Source organism: Taudactylus pleione, unplaced genomic scaffold (genome assembly GCF_031769625.1).
Source record: "Taudactylus pleione unplaced genomic scaffold, aTauple2 ptg000262l, whole genome shotgun sequence".
NCBI lineage: Eukaryota > Metazoa > Chordata > Amphibia > Anura > Myobatrachidae > Taudactylus > Taudactylus pleione.
The window spans coordinates 5,284,835-5,298,457 of record NW_028284664.1 but is presented as its reverse complement, the minus strand read 5'-3'; the positions used below and the strand labels follow the sequence as shown (position 1 = coordinate 5,298,457).

At 34.9% G+C, this 13,623-nt stretch overlaps 12 non-coding genes across 12 annotated transcripts; all 12 read right to left on the bottom strand.

The window, feature by feature from the left end:
* Positions 1 to 233: 233 nt before the first annotated feature.
* LOC148514058 (U6 spliceosomal RNA) lies at positions 234 to 340 on the bottom strand. Its single transcript, XR_015879660.1, has one exon. It is a non-coding gene; the product is annotated as a U6 spliceosomal RNA (small nuclear RNA).
* A 1,535-nt stretch (positions 341 to 1,875) lies between these two features.
* On the bottom strand, positions 1,876 to 1,982 carry LOC148514057 (U6 spliceosomal RNA). Its single transcript, XR_015879649.1, has one exon. It is a non-coding gene; the product is annotated as a U6 spliceosomal RNA (small nuclear RNA).
* Positions 1,983 to 2,504: 522 nt separating this feature from the next.
* LOC148514056 (U6 spliceosomal RNA) lies at positions 2,505 to 2,611 on the bottom strand. The gene has a single exon (XR_015879637.1). It is a non-coding gene; the product is annotated as a U6 spliceosomal RNA (small nuclear RNA).
* Positions 2,612 to 4,149: 1,538 nt separating this feature from the next.
* Positions 4,150 to 4,256, bottom strand: LOC148514055 (U6 spliceosomal RNA). The gene has a single exon (XR_015879526.1). It is a non-coding gene; the product is annotated as a U6 spliceosomal RNA (small nuclear RNA).
* Positions 4,257 to 4,778: 522 nt separating this feature from the next.
* On the bottom strand, positions 4,779 to 4,885 carry LOC148514054 (U6 spliceosomal RNA). The gene has a single exon (XR_015879558.1). It is a non-coding gene; the product is annotated as a U6 spliceosomal RNA (small nuclear RNA).
* A 1,534-nt stretch (positions 4,886 to 6,419) lies between these two features.
* Positions 6,420 to 6,526, bottom strand: LOC148514053 (U6 spliceosomal RNA). Its single transcript, XR_015880065.1, has one exon. It is a non-coding gene; the product is annotated as a U6 spliceosomal RNA (small nuclear RNA).
* A 522-nt stretch (positions 6,527 to 7,048) lies between these two features.
* Positions 7,049 to 7,155, bottom strand: LOC148514052 (U6 spliceosomal RNA). The gene has a single exon (XR_015879954.1). It is a non-coding gene; the product is annotated as a U6 spliceosomal RNA (small nuclear RNA).
* A 1,538-nt stretch (positions 7,156 to 8,693) lies between these two features.
* LOC148514051 (U6 spliceosomal RNA) lies at positions 8,694 to 8,800 on the bottom strand. The gene has a single exon (XR_015879843.1). It is a non-coding gene; the product is annotated as a U6 spliceosomal RNA (small nuclear RNA).
* Positions 8,801 to 9,322: 522 nt separating this feature from the next.
* Positions 9,323 to 9,429, bottom strand: LOC148514050 (U6 spliceosomal RNA). The gene has a single exon (XR_015879557.1). It is a non-coding gene; the product is annotated as a U6 spliceosomal RNA (small nuclear RNA).
* Positions 9,430 to 10,963: 1,534 nt separating this feature from the next.
* Positions 10,964 to 11,070, bottom strand: LOC148514049 (U6 spliceosomal RNA). Its single transcript, XR_015879732.1, has one exon. It is a non-coding gene; the product is annotated as a U6 spliceosomal RNA (small nuclear RNA).
* Positions 11,071 to 11,592: 522 nt separating this feature from the next.
* On the bottom strand, positions 11,593 to 11,699 carry LOC148514048 (U6 spliceosomal RNA). The gene has a single exon (XR_015879556.1). It is a non-coding gene; the product is annotated as a U6 spliceosomal RNA (small nuclear RNA).
* A 1,535-nt stretch (positions 11,700 to 13,234) lies between these two features.
* Positions 13,235 to 13,345, bottom strand: LOC148514047 (U6 spliceosomal RNA). Its single transcript, XR_015879638.1, has one exon. It is a non-coding gene; the product is annotated as a U6 spliceosomal RNA (small nuclear RNA).
* Between the last annotated feature and the right edge of the window lie 278 nt (positions 13,346 to 13,623).

The following is a 13,623-nucleotide window of genomic DNA, read 5'->3' as shown; positions in this document are numbered from 1 at the left end:
GAACAAGTGAAGTAGGAATGGAAAGTGGCAAAATTGTTTTCTAAGACTTAATAGAAGTACTGAGACAACCTGCACAATTTAGACAAGAATTGAATTTGAAAATGATATGTCATGTCGAACTGATTTTGTCATAAAAAAGTTGGTCGATTTGTTCTTTGCTTGCAAAATTTCTTGACTTTTTATCTGCCGGTATCTTAAGTGGAATCGAATTAATTTGTCCAGAGCTATATACCTAAAATATGGAACGCTTCACGAATTTGCGTGTCATCCTTGCGCAGGGGCCATGCTAATCTTCTCTGTATCGTTCCAATTTTAGTATATGTGCTGCCGAAGCAAGCACATTCCAAAAGCAAAGTCCTAAGAGTTATATACCCCACCATGTGCCTCAAGATTGATCTTAGGGAGAGTGAAAGTTGGAAGTTAAATTTAAATAGGGTTTTATAAACTGGAGAACATTAACAAGATAGAGCTGCTAACTGGCAAAAAAATTCAATATCCCATTAAGGAATAGCCATCGATTTCCATACATACCACAGTGAAACAAATTATGAAAATTGGCATGTAGAGGTTCATTTCTTCAAAACCATAGACTGTACTAGGTTAAAATTGCTTCTTTGCATTCTTTGGCTAGGATGGCACTTGACAAAAATGGGTGCTCTTTGCCAGGCACCCCTGTGCATCTAAGCAGCCAAGTTTCCAGACATCAGCAAAATCTCCAGCCAAAAAAACATTTACTGCCCATTAAATAACCATTCTTTTTTTATAACTTTATAGTTTATAGCATTTAGTTTAGGGAGACTAAAGAATTTTACTTCTAAATGTTTTTAGTTTATAATACTAATCATATGCTAATCACCATTTATGTAATCGGTTAATGTCAAATAAGTGGGCAAAAAGGTCAAAAATGACATAGTTTACACTTAAAATGTATTTGTTGCTAAACAAATTTGGATATATGCAAATTATGTAACTGCTAAACTTTAAGATTGTAAATTAAGTATTGTGTGCACTATCTTTTGGCTCAATTAACAATAAAAGTAAAAAATACAGATGAAAAGCATATGGTAAGTATTGTAAATTAATAATATATATATATTTTGAAGCCACAACATGGTCTCCCTAATTGTATTGGTATATGATTTAAACTAGCCCTAAAATTTTTTTTTTTTTTTTTTTGTACATTCTGTTAGAGGTGCTTATGTGTTGTGAATGGCTCCTTGGTTTGACATCTAATACATTATGTGTTCAGCTCTTATTTTTGTGGCACAGAGTTAAAAAAAGAATTTTTAGAAGTCTAGTATATCCATGGGTGCTTGGGGAGTTTCTTGATGGAACATTATGTGTAGGGGGAGAAGCTAGGCATTTGTTCTTTGTGGAAAGGGTCTTAAATCTCATGCATTAAGCAAATTAGGTGATTGCAGCATGCACCATGGGCTTCAATAATTATATAATAGCAGATTTGATTTGCTGGAGATTGTGGTTTTGTACTGTACAATTGTCTAGAGTTATGAATAGTTATTGGATAAAGAAAGATACATTTTTCCATTGTACCAAGCAGAACCTATTGGGTGCAGCAGTGCATATTCATGCCTTCAGACCTGGAGTGACTTGGAGGGGGCACCTGTCCCTTACGTTTCCGCTTCGACCAATAGATACACCCCTGCAAGTTCAATAAGAATTGAAGGTGGCTAAATAATTTTCTAAGTTTAAATATAACTGAGGCAGTCTGCACAATTCACACAATGATAAGTCATGTCTAACTGATGACATCATACAAGAGTTGGTCGATTTGTTCTTTGCTTGCAAAACTTCTTACCTTTTTATCTGCAGGTATCATTAAGTGGAAAAGAATTAATTTGTCCAGAGCTATATACCTAAAATATGGAACGCTTCACGAATTTGCGTGTCATCCTTGCGCAGGGGCCATGCTAATCTTCTCTGTATCGTTCCAATTTTAGTATATGTGCTGCCGAAGCAAGCACATTCCAAAAGCAAAGTCCTAAGATATATATACCCCACCATGTGCCTCAAGATTGATCTTAGGGAGAGTAAAAGATGGAAGTTAAATTCAGATGGGGTTTCAAAGACTGGAGAACACTTTACAATAAACAAGATAGAGCTACTTACTGGCAAAAAATTCAATATCCCATTAAGGAAAGGCCACCAATTTCTATACGTACCACAGTCAAATAAATTATGCAAATTAGCATGTGGAGGTTCATTTCTTTTGGAACCATAGGCTGTACAAGATTAAAATTGCTCCTAAGTACAGAACAAGTGAAGTAGGAATGGAAAGTGGCAAAATAGTTTTCTAAGACTTAATAGAAGTACTGAGACAACCTGCACAATTTAGACAAGAATTGAATTTGAAAATGATATGTCATGTCGAACTGATTTTGTCATAAAAAAGTTGGTCGATTTGTTCTTTGCTTGCAAAATTTCTTGACTTTTTATCTGCAGGTATCTTAAGTGGAATCGAATTAATTTGTCCAGAGCTATATACCTAAAATATGGAACGCTTCACGAATTTGCGTGTCATCCTTGCGCAGGGGCCATGCTAATCTTCTCTGTATCGTTCCAATTTTAGTATATGTGCTGCCGAAGCAAGCACATTCCAAAAGCAAAGTCCTAAGAGTTATATACCCCACCATGTGCCTCAAGATTGATCTTAGGGAGAGTGAAAGTTGGAAGTTAAATTTAAATAGGGTTTTATAAACTGGAGAACATTAACAAGATAGAGCTGCTAACTGGCAAAAAAATTCAATATCCCATTAAGGAATAGCCATCGATTTCCATACATACCACAGTGAAACAAATTATGAAAATTGGCATGTAGAGGTTCATTTCTTCAAAACCATAGACTGTACTAGGTTAAAATTGCTTCTTTGCATTCTTTGGCTAGGATGGCACTTGACAAAAATGGGTGCTCTTTGCCAGGCACCCCTGTGCATCTAAGCAGCCAAGTTTCCAGACATCAGCAAAATCTCCAGCCAAAAAAACATTTACTGCCCATTAAATAACCATTCTTTTTTTATAACTTTATAGTTTATAGCATTTAGTTTAGGGAGACTAAAGAATTTTACTTCTAAATGTTTTTAGTTTATAATACTAATCATATGCTAATCACCATTTATGTAATCGGTTAATGTCAAATAAGTGGGCAAAAAGGTCAAAAATGACATAGTTTACACTTAAAATGTATTTGTTGCTAAACAAATTTGGATATATGCAAATTATGTAACTGCTAAACTTTAAGATTGTAAATTAAGTATTGTGTGCACTATCTTTTGGCTCAATTAACAATAAAAGTAAAAAATACAGATGAAAAGCATATGGTAAGTATTGTAAATTAATAATATATATATATTTTGAAGCCACAACATGGTCTCCCTAATTGTATTGGTATATGATTTAAACTAGCCCTAAAATTTTTTTTTTTTTTTTTTTTTTGTACATTCTGTTAGAGGTGCTTATGTGTTGTGAATGGCTCCTTGGTTTGACATCTAATACATTATGTGTTCAGCTCTTATTTTTGTGGCACAGAGTTAAAAAAAGAATTTTTAGAAGTCTAGTATATCCATGGGTGCTTGGGGAGTTTCTTGATGGAACATTATGTGTAGGGGGAGAAGCTAGGCATTTGTTCTTTGTGGAAAGGGTCTTAAATCTCATGCATTAAGCAAATTAGGTGATTGCAGCATGCACCATGGGCTTCAATAATTATATAATAGCAGATTTGATTTGCTGGAGATTGTGGTTTTGTACTGTACAATTGTCTAGAGTTATGAATAGTTATTGGATAAAGAAAGATACATTTTTCCATTGTACCAAGCAGAACCTATTGGGTGCAGCAGTGCATATTCATGCCTTCAGACCTGGAGTGACTTGGAGGGGGCACCTGTCCCTTACGTTTCCGCTTCGACCAATAGATACACCCCTGCAAGTTCAATAAGAATTGAAGGTGGCTAAATAATTTTCTAAGTTTAAATATAACTGAGGCAGTCTGCACAATTCACACAATGATAAGTCATGTCTAACTGATGACATCATACAAGAGTTGGTCGATTTGTTCTTTGCTTGCAAAACTTCTTACCTTTTTATCTGCAGGTATCATTAAGTGGAAAAGAATTAATTTGTCCAGAGCTATATACCTAAAATATGGAACGCTTCACGAATTTGCGTGTCATCCTTGCGCAGGGGCCATGCTAATCTTCTCTGTATCGTTCCAATTTTAGTATATGTGCTGCCGAAGCAAGCACATTCCAAAAGCAAAGTCCTAAGATATATATACCCCACCATGTGCCTCAAGATTGATCTTAGGGAGAGTAAAAGATGGAAGTTAAATTCAGATGGGGTTTCAAAGACTGGAGAACACTTTACAATAAACAAGATAGAGCTACTTACTGGCAAAAAATTCAATATCCCATTAAGGAAAGGCCACCAATTTCTATACGTACCACAGTCAAATAAATTATGCAAATTAGCATGTGGAGGTTCATTTCTTTTGGAACCATAGGCTGTACAAGATTAAAATTGCTCCTAAGTACAGAACAAGTGAAGTAGGAATGGAAAGTGGCAAAATAGTTTTCTAAGACTTAATAGAAGTACTGAGACAACCTGCACAATTTAGACAAGAATTGAATTTGAAAATGATATGTCATGTCGAACTGATTTTGTCATAAAAAAGTTGGTCGATTTGTTCTTTGCTTGCAAAATTTCTTGACTTTTTATCTGCAGGTATCTTAAGTGGAATCGAATTAATTTGTCCAGAGCTATATACCTAAAATATGGAACGCTTCACGAATTTGCGTGTCATCCTTGCGCAGGGGCCATGCTAATCTTCTCTGTATCATTCCAATTTTAGTATATGTGCTGCCGAAGCAAGCACATTCCAAAAGCAAAGTCCTAAGAGTTATATACCCCACCATGTGCCTCAAGATTGATCTTAGGGAGAGTGAAAGTTGGAAGTTAAATTTAAATAGGGTTTTATAAACTGGAGAACATTAACAAGATAGAGCTGCTAACTGGCAAAAAAATTCAATATCCCATTAAGGAATAGCCATCGATTTCCATACATACCACAGTGAAACAAATTATGAAAATTGGCATGTAGAGGTTCATTTCTTCAAAACCATAGACTGTACTAGGCTAAAATTGCTTCTTTGCATTCTTTGGCTAGGATGGCACTTGACAAAAATGGGTGCTCTTTGCCAGGCACCCCTGTGCATCTAAGCAGCCAGGTTTCCAGACATCAGCAAAATCTCCAGCCAAAAAAACATTTACTGCCCATTAAATAACCATTCTTTTTTATAACTTTATAGTTTATAGCATTTAGTTTAGGGAGACTAAAGAATTTTACTTCTAAATGTTTTTAGTTTATAATACTAATCATATGCTAATCACCATTTATGTAATCGGTTAATGTCAAATAAGTGGGCAAAAAGGTCAAAAATGACATAGTTTACACTTAAAATGTATTTGTTGCTAAACAAATTTGGATATATGCAAATTATGTAACTGCTAAACTTTAAGATTGTAAATTAAGTATTGTGTGCACTATCTTTTGGCTCAATTAACAATAAAAGTAAAAAATACAGATGAAAAGCATATGGTAAGTATTGTAAATTAATAATATATATATATTTTGAAGCCACAACATGGTCTCCCTAATTGTATTGGTATATGATTTAAACTAGCCCTAAAATTTTTTTTTTTTTTTTTTTGTACATTCTGTTAGAGGTGCTTATGTGTTGTGAATGGCTCCTTGGTTTGACATCTAATACATTATGTGTTCAGCTCTTATTTTTGTGGCACAGAGTTAAAAAAAGAATTTTTAGAAGTCTAGTATATCCATGGGTGCTTGGGGAGTTTCTTGATGGAACATTATGTGTAGGGGGAGAAGCTAGGCATTTGTTCTTTGTGGAAAGGGTCTTAAATCTCATGCATTAAGCAAATTAGGTGATTGCAGCATGCACCATGGGCTTCAATAATTATATAATAGCAGATTTGATTTGCTGGAGATTGTGGTTTTGTACTGTACAATTGTCTAGAGTTATGAATAGTTATTGGATAAAGAAAGATACATTTTTCCATTGTACCAAGCAGAACCTATTGGGTGCAGCAGTGCATATTCATGCCTTCAGACCTGGAGTGACTTGGAGGGGGCACCTGTCCCTTACGTTTCCGCTTCGACCAATAGATACACCCCTGCAAGTTCAATAAGAATTGAAGGTGGCTAAATAATTTTCTAAGTTTAAATATAACTGAGGCAGTCTGCACAATTCACACAATGATAAGTCATGTCTAACTGATGACATCATACAAGAGTTGGTCGATTTGTTCTTTGCTTGCAAAACTTCTTACCTTTTTATCTGCAGGTATCATTAAGTGGAAAAGAATTAATTTGTCCAGAGCTATATACCTAAAATATGGAACGCTTCACGAATTTGCGTGTCATCCTTGCGCAGGGGCCATGCTAATCTTCTCTGTATCGTTCCAATTTTAGTATATGTGCTGCCGAAGCAAGCACATTCCAAAAGCAAAGTCCTAAGATATATATACCCCACCATGTGCCTCAAGATTGATCTTAGGGAGAGTAAAAGATGGAAGTTAAATTCAGATGGGGTTTCAAAGACTGGAGAACACTTTACAATAAACAAGATAGAGCTACTTACTGGCAAAAAATTCAATATCCCATTAAGGAAAGGCCACCAATTTCTATACGTACCACAGTCAAATAAATTATGCAAATTAGCATGTGGAGGTTCATTTCTTTTGGAACCATAGGCTGTACAAGATTAAAATTGCTCCTAAGTACAGAACAAGTGAAGTAGGAATGGAAAGTGGCAAAATAGTTTTCTAAGACTTAATAGAAGTACTGAGACAACCTGCACAATTTAGACAAGAATTGAATTTGAAAATGATATGTCATGTCGAACTGATTTTGTCATAAAAAAGTTGGTCGATTTGTTCTTTGCTTGCAAAATTTCTTGACTTTTTATCTGCAGGTATCTTAAGTGGAATCGAATTAATTTGTCCAGAGCTATATACCTAAAATATGGAACGCTTCACGAATTTGCGTGTCATCCTTGCGCAGGGGCCATGCTAATCTTCTCTGTATCGTTCCAATTTTAGTATATGTGCTGCCGAAGCAAGCACATTCCAAAAGCAAAGTCCTAAGAGTTATATACCCCACCATGTGCCTCAAGATTGATCTTAGGGAGAGTGAAAGTTGGAAGTTAAATTTAAATAGGGTTTTATAAACTGGAGAACATTAACAAGATAGAGCTGCTAACTGGCAAAAAAATTCAATATCCCATTAAGGAATAGCCATCGATTTCCATACATACCACAGTGAAACAAATTATGAAAATTGGCATGTAGAGGTTCATTTCTTCAAAACCATAGACTGTACTAGGTTAAAATTGCTTCTTTGCATTCTTTGGCTAGGATGGCACTTGACAAAAATGGGTGCTCTTTGCCAGGCACCCCTGTGCATCTAAGCAGCCAAGTTTCCAGACATCAGCAAAATCTCCAGCCAAAAAAACATTTACTGCCCATTAAATAACCATTCTTTTTTTATAACTTTATAGTTTATAGCATTTAGTTTAGGGAGACTAAAGAATTTTACTTCTAAATGTTTTTAGTTTATAATACTAATCATATGCTAATCACCATTTATGTAATCGGTTAATGTCAAATAAGTGGGCAAAAAGGTCAAAAATGACATAGTTTACACTTAAAATGTATTTGTTGCTAAACAAATTTGGATATATGCAAATTATGTAACTGCTAAACTTTAAGATTGTAAATTAAGTATTGTGTGCACTATCTTTTGGCTCAATTAACAATAAAAGTAAAAAATACAGATGAAAAGCATATGGTAAGTATTGTAAATTAATAATATATATATATTTTGAAGCCACAACATGGTCTCCCTAATTGTATTGGTATATGATTTAAACTAGCCCTAAAATTTTTTTTTTTTTTTTTTTTTTGTACATTCTGTTAGAGGTGCTTATGTGTTGTGAATGGCTCCTTGGTTTGACATCTAATACATTATGTGTTCAGCTCTTATTTTTGTGGCACAGAGTTAAAAAAAGAATTTTTAGAAGTCTAGTATATCCATGGGTGCTTGGGGAGTTTCTTGATGGAACATTATGTGTAGGGGGAGAAGCTAGGCATTTGTTCTTTGTGGAAAGGGTCTTAAATCTCATGCATTAAGCAAATTAGGTGATTGCAGCATGCACCATGGGCTTCAATAATTATATAATAGCAGATTTGATTTGCTGGAGATTGTGGTTTTGTACTGTACAATTGTCTAGAGTTATGAATAGTTATTGGATAAAGAAAGATACATTTTTCCATTGTACCAAGCAGAACCTATTGGGTGCAGCAGTGCATATTCATGCCTTCAGACCTGGAGTGACTTGGAGGGGGCACCTGTCCCTTACGTTTCCGCTTCGACCAATAGATACACCCCTGCAAGTTCAATAAGAATTGAAGGTGGCTAAATAATTTTCTAAGTTTAAATATAACTGAGGCAGTCTGCACAATTCACACAATGATAAGTCATGTCTAACTGATGACATCATACAAGAGTTGGTCGATTTGTTCTTTGCTTGCAAAACTTCTTACCTTTTTATCTGCAGGTATCATTAAGTGGAAAAGAATTAATTTGTCCAGAGCTATATACCTAAAATATGGAACGCTTCACGAATTTGCGTGTCATCCTTGCGCAGGGGCCATGCTAATCTTCTCTGTATCGTTCCAATTTTAGTATATGTGCTGCCGAAGCAAGCACATTCCAAAAGCAAAGTCCTAAGATATATATACCCCACCATGTGCCTCAAGATTGATCTTAGGGAGAGTAAAAGATGGAAGTTAAATTCAGATGGGGTTTCAAAGACTGGAGAACACTTTACAATAAACAAGATAGAGCTACTTACTGGCAAAAAATTCAATATCCCATTAAGGAAAGGCCACCAATTTCTATACGTACCACAGTCAAATAAATTATGCAAATTAGCATGTGGAGGTTCATTTCTTTTGGAACCATAGGCTGTACAAGATTAAAATTGCTCCTAAGTACAGAACAAGTGAAGTAGGAATGGAAAGTGGCAAAATAGTTTTCTAAGACTTAATAGAAGTACTGAGACAACCTGCACAATTTAGACAAGAATTGAATTTGAAAATGATATGTCATGTCGAACTGATTTTGTCATAAAAAAGTTGGTCGATTTGTTCTTTGCTTGCAAAATTTCTTGACTTTTTATCTGCAGGTATCTTAAGTGGAATCGAATTAATTTGTCCAGAGCTATATACCTAAAATATGGAACGCTTCACGAATTTGCGTGTCATCCTTGCGCAGGGGCCATGCTAATCTTCTCTGTATCATTCCAATTTTAGTATATGTGCTGCCGAAGCAAGCACATTCCAAAAGCAAAGTCCTAAGAGTTATATACCCCACCATGTGCCTCAAGATTGATCTTAGGGAGAGTGAAAGTTGGAAGTTAAATTTAAATAGGGTTTTATAAACTGGAGAACATTAACAAGATAGAGCTGCTAACTGGCAAAAAAATTCAATATCCCATTAAGGAATAGCCATCGATTTCCATACATACCACAGTGAAACAAATTATGAAAATTGGCATGTAGAGGTTCATTTCTTCAAAACCATAGACTGTACTAGGCTAAAATTGCTTCTTTGCATTCTTTGGCTAGGATGGCACTTGACAAAAATGGGTGCTCTTTGCCAGGCACCCCTGTGCATCTAAGCAGCCAGGTTTCCAGACATCAGCAAAATCTCCAGCCAAAAAAACATTTACTGCCCATTAAATAACCATTCTTTTTTATAACTTTATAGTTTATAGCATTTAGTTTAGGGAGACTAAAGAATTTTACTTCTAAATGTTTTTAGTTTATAATACTAATCATATGCTAATCACCATTTATGTAATCGGTTAATGTCAAATAAGTGGGCAAAAAGGTCAAAAATGACATAGTTTACACTTAAAATGTATTTGTTGCTAAACAAATTTGGATATATGCAAATTATGTAACTGCTAAACTTTAAGATTGTAAATTAAGTATTGTGTGCACTATCTTTTGGCTCAATTAACAATAAAAGTAAAAAATACAGATGAAAAGCATATGGTAAGTATTGTAAATTAATAATATATATATATTTTGAAGCCACAACATGGTCTCCCTAATTGTATTGGTATATGATTTAAACTAGCCCTAAAATTTTTTTTTTTTTTTTTTTGTACATTCTGTTAGAGGTGCTTATGTGTTGTGAATGGCTCCTTGGTTTGACATCTAATACATTATGTGTTCAGCTCTTATTTTTGTGGCACAGAGTTAAAAAAAGAATTTTTAGAAGTCTAGTATATCCATGGGTGCTTGGGGAGTTTCTTGATGGAACATTATGTGTAGGGGGAGAAGCTAGGCATTTGTTCTTTGTGGAAAGGGTCTTAAATCTCATGCATTAAGCAAATTAGGTGATTGCAGCATGCACCATGGGCTTCAATAATTATATAATAGCAGATTTGATTTGCTGGAGATTGTGGTTTTGTACTGTACAATTGTCTAGAGTTATGAATAGTTATTGGATAAAGAAAGATACATTTTTCCATTGTACCAAGCAGAACCTATTGGGTGCAGCAGTGCATATTCATGCCTTCAGACCTGGAGTGACTTGGAGGGGGCACCTGTCCCTTACGTTTCCGCTTCGACCAATAGATACACCCCTGCAAGTTCAATAAGAATTGAAGGTGGCTAAATAATTTTCTAAGTTTAAATATAACTGAGGCAGTCTGCACAATTCACACAATGATAAGTCATGTCTAACTGATGACATCATACAAGAGTTGGTCGATTTGTTCTTTGCTTGCAAAACTTCTTACCTTTTTATCTGCAGGTATCATTAAGTGGAAAAGAATTAATTTGTCCAGAGCTATATACCTAAAATATGGAACGCTTCACGAATTTGCGTGTCATCCTTGCGCAGGGGCCATGCTAATCTTCTCTGTATCGTTCCAATTTTAGTATATGTGCTGCCGAAGCAAGCACATTCCAAAAGCAAAGTCCTAAGATATATATACCCCACCATGTGCCTCAAGATTGATCTTAGGGAGAGTAAAAGATGGAAGTTAAATTCAGATGGGGTTTCAAAGACTGGAGAACACTTTACAATAAACAAGATAGAGCTACTTACTGGCAAAAAATTCAATATCCCATTAAGGAAAGGCCACCAATTTCTATACGTACCACAGTCAAATAAATTATGCAAATTAGCATGTGGAGGTTCATTTCTTTTGGAACCATAGGCTGTACAAGATTAAAATTGCTCCTAAGTACAGAACAAGTGAAGTAGGAATGGAAAGTGGCAAAATAGTTTTCTAAGACTTAATAGAAGTACTGAGACAACCTGCACAATTTAGACAAGAATTGAATTTGAAAATGATATGTCATGTCGAACTGATTTTGTCATAAAAAAGTTGGTCGATTTGTTCTTTGCTTGCAAAATTTCTTGACTTTTTATCTGCAGGTATCTTAAGTGGAATCGAATTAATTTGTCCAGAGCTATATACCTAAAATATGGAACGCTTCACGAATTTGCGTGTCATCCTTGCGCAGGGGCCATGCTAATCTTCTCTGTATCATTCCAATTTTAGTATATGTGCTGCCGAAGCAAGCACATTCCAAAAGCAAAGTCCTAAGAGTTATATACCCCACCATGTGCCTCAAGATTGATCTTAGGGAGAGTGAAAGTTGGAAGTTAAATTTAAATAGGGTTTTATAAACTGGAGAACATTAACAAGATAGAGCTGCTAACTGGCAAAAAAAATTCAATATCCCATTAAGGAATAGCCATCGATTTCCATACATACCACAGTGAAACAAATTATGAAAATTGGCATGTAGAGGTTCATTTCTTCAAAACCATAGACTGTACTAGGCTAAAATTGCTTCTTTGCATTCTTTGGCTAGGATGGCACTTGACAAAAATGGGTGCTCTTTGCCAGGCACCCCTGTGCATCTAAGCAGCCAGGTTTCCAGACATCAGCAAAATCTCCAGCCAAAAAAACATTTACTGCCCATTAAATAACCATTCTTTTTTATAACTTTATAGTTTATAGCATTTAGTTTAGGGAGACTAAAGAATTTTACTTCTAAATGTTTTTAGTTTATAATACTAATCATATGCTAATCACCATTTATGTAATCGGTTAATGTCAAATAAGTGGGCAAAAAGGTCAAAAATGACATAGTTTACACTTAAAATGTATTTGTTGCTAAACAAATTTGGATATATGCAAATTATGTAACTGCTAAACTTTAAGATTGTAAATTAAGTATTGTGTGCACTATCTTTTGGCTCAATTAACAATAAAAGTAAAAAATACAGATGAAAAGCATATGGTAAGTATTGTAAATTAATAATATATATATATTTTGAAGCCACAACATGGTCTCCCTAATTGTATTGGTATATGATTTAAACTAGCCCTAACATTTTTTTTTTTTTTTTTTTGTACATTCTGTTAGAGGTGCTTATGTGTTGTGAATGGCTCCTTGGTTTGACATCTAATACATTATGTGTTCAGCTCTTATTTTTGTGGCACAGAGTTAAAAAAAGAATTTTTAGAAGTCTAGTATATCCATGGGTTCTTGGGGAGTTTCTTGATGGAACATTATGTGTAGGGGGAGAAGCTAGGCATTTGTTCTTTGTGGAAAGGGTCTTAAATCTCATGCATTAAGCAAATTAGGTGATTGCAGCATGCACCATGGGCTTCAATAATTATATAATAGCAGATTTGATTTGCTGGAGATTGTGGTTTTGTACTGTACAATTGTCTAGAGTTATGAATAGTTATTGGATAAAGAAAGATAGATTTTTCCACTGTACCAAGCAGAACCTATTGGGTGCAGCAGTGCATATTCATGCCTTCAGGCCTGGAGTGACTTGGAGGGGGCACCTGTCCCTTACGTTTCCGCTTCGACCAATAGATACACCCCTGCAAGTTCAATAAGAATTGAAGGTGGCTAAATAATTTTCTAAGATTAAATATAACTGAGGCAGTCTGCACAATTCACACAATGATAAGTCATGTCTAACTGATGACATCATACAAGAGTTGGTCAATTTGTTCTTTGCTTGCAAAACTTCTTACCTTTTTATTTGCAGGTATCATTAAGTAGAAAATAATTAATTTGTCCAGAGCTATATGCCTAAAATATGGAACGCTTCACGAATTTGCGTGTCATCCTTGCGCAGGGGCCATGCTAATCTAATGATACCCCTAATGTTTTATTTTTATTTGGTGCACAGTGTTAGGGATGCTAATGTGTTGTGAATGGTTCCTTGGTTTGAAAATCTAATACATTGTTCCACAGAAATAAGAGCTAAACATACAGAGTATAAAAAAGTATTTTTAGAAGTCTAGTATATCCATGGGTGCTTGGGGAGTGTTTCTTGATGGAACATTATGTGTAGAGGGAGAAACTAGGCATTTGTTCTTTTTGGAAAGGGTCTTAAATCTCATGCATTAAGCAAATTAGGTGATTGCAGCATGCATCATGGGCTTCAATAATTATATATTAGGAGATTTAACTTTTTCA